Here is a 3,960-nt window from a genome sequence, read left to right as displayed (position 1 = left end):
CATTTGTTGTTCGTGATTTTTCGTTCAAAATGGACTTCCATTTTATTCTGTTTATTATTGACATCACTGCTTTTGTGGAATACAAAAAATATGGTAATGAAACTTTACCCATATTGCTGAGATGAAACATTTTTTGCAACTGACATTTTCATGCTCTTGAACTTTACATATTTGGGGTGTGGCAGGAAACCTCTTATTTCTCCCTCTTTTCGAAAAGCCAACATAATGGATATAAAACAAAGTTTGAAATGTTTGGCTAAAACCACTACCTCCAGCTAGATTTTCCTTATGCATTCATTCTCTGCTCCATCAGAACCACCCAATGAGCTTTGCATGGAGTACTCTTTACAAATCTTATATAAATAAGCATACAGGATTAGTTTAAAGGAATTGTTTAGAGCACCTTGGTAAGAGAAATTGTAAAGGTAAGATAAATACAGTAGTCTGATTCTAACCATCCTTTTTTGTAAAAATACTATATTTTTAATATTGTATTATTTGTAAGCCTCCTAGAGAATATTTACTGATGGGTAGTCTAATGGGACCCAGGTGGCGCTGTGGGTTAAACCAGAGAGTCTAGGGCTTGCTGATCAGAAGGTCAGTGGTTCGAATCCCTGCAATGGGGTGAGCTCCTGTTGCTCGGTCCCAGCTCCTACCCACCTAGCAGTTCGAAAGCACATCAAAGTGCAAGTAGATATATAGGGGAAGTAAACGGCGTTTCCATGCGCTGCTCTGGTTTGCCAGAAGCAGCTTTGTCATGCTGGCCACATGACCCGGAAGCTGTCTGTGGACAAACGCCGGCTCCCTCGGCCTATAGAGCGAGATGAGCGCCACAACCCCAGAGTCGGATACGACTGGACCTGATGGTCAGGGGCCCCTTAACCTTTACCTAGTCATTTCTAATAAATAATAAAATAGAAAAGGGGGTCATTGGAGGATTGCACTTGCTTCAGTGAGATCACTGTCAGCAAAAAGCTCCATTTGGAAATGATTTTTTTTATATAAAAAAAATTATAATGAAACGACGTTCTTCTCTTGAAGTATCTTTAGGATATTTATGGGGGTGCTGCATACAGAAGAGTGAGAAGCCAATATAGTGACATATCCTTTTTTAAATGATGTTGGATTTTTCAGAGACTACAGCAAAACAAGTATGTTGAACTGTGTACTGACACGTCTTGTGCTTTTCCTTGCTTTAATGATTAAAGGCTTTGATACTAAGTTAAGTAAACTTAAGGAAGTTCATAGAGGGAACACTTCCTGTGCTGCAGTCATCTGTGACCCACAAACCTTTCTGGAGGGTTTGGGGGTGAAGGGACGTCAGAACAATGTGATGGGGCTGCTGGGAAGGGCAGGGATACTCTAGATCTGGGCTTGATCTAAACTAAATGTTTACATAATAATTAGCTTCCCCACCCCACCCCACCCATCTCCAGCATTTCCCTGTGCCCCCAACCCACGTTCAGAAGAGGCCCCTCAGTCCTCCAGAGAGGTGCTTGGGAAGGAAGCACAGTGGCTGCAGGAGGGAAGAAGGAACAGGAAACATTTCATCTACAAGGTTAAATTAAGACCCTGGGATCTAAGCCAAAATACTGTTCTGCTTAAAAGAGGATTGGTGCATCAGTAGTAAATGTGCTACTGCAGTCAAGAAAGATAAGAGAGGAGAGCTTTTGGTTAAGCTGAACTGGTGAAGAGTGAGAACTCTTGTCTCTTGTGGTTTGCCATCTGAAAACATTCAGCCTCTAGGCTTAGGAGCCCTGATCCTTTCTTTGCAAGTCTGCATTCTCCAGTTGTATTCACCATCTAGAATAAGCAGTGGGAAATAAATGAATAAGGAGCTGCTGGATCAGAACAAAGATATATCTACTGTACTTTGAGCATTCCCCTTTCCCACAATGGGTAATGGGGTGCCCTTGGAAAGCTCTCAATCTCTCTGTTCTTCAAGTTGGATGATACACTTTTAGAACCTGAGTAAAAGGCTAAGAATGCAGGTGCCAAGTGAGTGAGGATTAATTTCTGCCATATGGAGCCGGTCATGAAATGCATGCAGATTTATTTACAGGTAGGTAGCCATGTTGGTCTGACATAGTCGAAACAAAATAAAAAAATTCCTTCCAGCAGCACCTTAAAGACCAACTAAGTTTTTGTTTTGGTATGAGCTTTCGTCTGCATCGTGTGCATGCACACGAAAGCTCATATAAAAATAAAAACTTAGTTGGTCTTTAAGGTGCTGCTGGAAGGAATTTTTTTAATGCAGATTTATGTTCTGTTTCTAGTTTTGGTGGATTCTCTCCTCCTTTGGCGATGTGAAATATGCTTCTATTGGCATCGTGAAAGAGGTTTCAGTGTTCTTCCCTTGGAGTCTCTTCCCCTGCTGGCACTTGTATTATATGCATTTTCCATGGCCAGAAATCTATATCCTGAAAATACAAAAACCACTGGCAAAAAGAATAGCATCTTTAAAAGTTTCTTGCCGCTCTTATGCTGACATCACGTTAAAAGAGAGGTCACGAAGCGTAACTGTGGGTACCAGAAAATAACATTTTAAACTTGAAGTAGTCTTGAACAGGGGTCAGCAAACTTTTTCAGCAGGGGGCCGGTCCATTGTCCTTCAGACCTTGTGAGGGGCTGGACTATATTGTGGGAGGGGGGGTGAACAAATTCCTATGCCCCACAAATAACCCAGAGATGCATTTTAAATAAAAGCACACATTCTACTCGTAAAAACAACAGGCAGGCCCCACAAATAACTCAGAGATGCATTTTAAATAAAAGGACACATTCTACTCATGTAAAAACACACTGATTCCCGGACCGTCCGTGGGCCAGATTTAGAAGGTTTTTGGTCTGGATCCGGCCCATGGGCCTTAGTTTGCCTACCCATGGTCTTGAATTTAAATGGTGCTGATCCAGCATCAATATTATGTTGCAGGAGCTGTTGAATGAAAACGGGCACTACTATTTAAAAGGAAAGCACTTTTAAGCTTGTCATTTGCCACAGTCCAATTCTACAATGCCCTTAGATGAATGTAGCAACTGTTTTCTGAGGTGCAAGTCATTAACCCTGAGATTACTATTAACCCCAGTGCATAATATGGGGCCACTTGCAAGTTTTTGTCCTACAGATGCCCTCTGCTTGGTGCCTCTCCTGCTGCCCCCACACTGCCCACTTTGACCCATCTGAATCCTATTTGCTCTCCTTTTGCAACCTGCTTAGGCTCAAGCCAGTTTGTGGGACCCATCAGCAGAAGTCCAGTGTCCTAAATTCATAGCATGGCCATCTGATCCTGCAAAGTGTACATTTGCTTCCTTGTGCATTAGTCTCCCGATTTCTGTAATCAGTCCCCAGAATATTTGAAATTATTGCACTAGTTTTGTCAGTAGGCCAAAAATGGGGGGGGGGCGCTTAGGATTTTTCTGCAATTGTTTTATAATTTAAATTTTTACTTTTTAAATTATATTTTATTATGTTATACAAGTTATATTTTTAGTTGATAAAGGGCAGTACTGTACATGAATGAAGAAGAAGAGGAAGAAAGTAGCTTTCCTGTGTGCATGGCTACTTGTTTTAAGGGCTTGGGGAAGAGCTACCATATTTAGCCTCTCAATATTTGAATATAATGGGGTCCTAAGGAGTTTTTCAACCCTCCCATTTCCACAGTAGCTCCTTGTGCCTCCTGAAAAGGCACCCGTGTAAGGTAGACGCCCGCCCCCCCCCCCCCGGTGTGCAATGAAATGTGGCGCATGGAAAGCAGCAGCCCTTTTCCACATGCATTTCTATGGAGGCTTTCTGTGTATATACATACATACATACACACACACCCTTCAGTATTTATGTAGTGCCCCCTTCCCATGCATGGATGGCCACTGGTCACATCAAAGGGTGGGGCTTTCCTGAAGCATTCCATAAATCCCTCTATAACCTTCGTAGTGAAGCCCTGCCGATCAAATCCAAATCTA

This window comes from Zootoca vivipara, chromosome Z1, assembly GCF_965207765.1.
Source record: "Zootoca vivipara chromosome Z1, rZooViv2.hap1.1, whole genome shotgun sequence".
In the NCBI taxonomy this organism is placed as follows: Eukaryota; Metazoa; Chordata; class Lepidosauria; order Squamata; family Lacertidae; genus Zootoca; species Zootoca vivipara.
The sequence above is the reverse complement of the archived record's forward strand: the minus strand, read 5'-3'. Positions refer to the sequence as shown.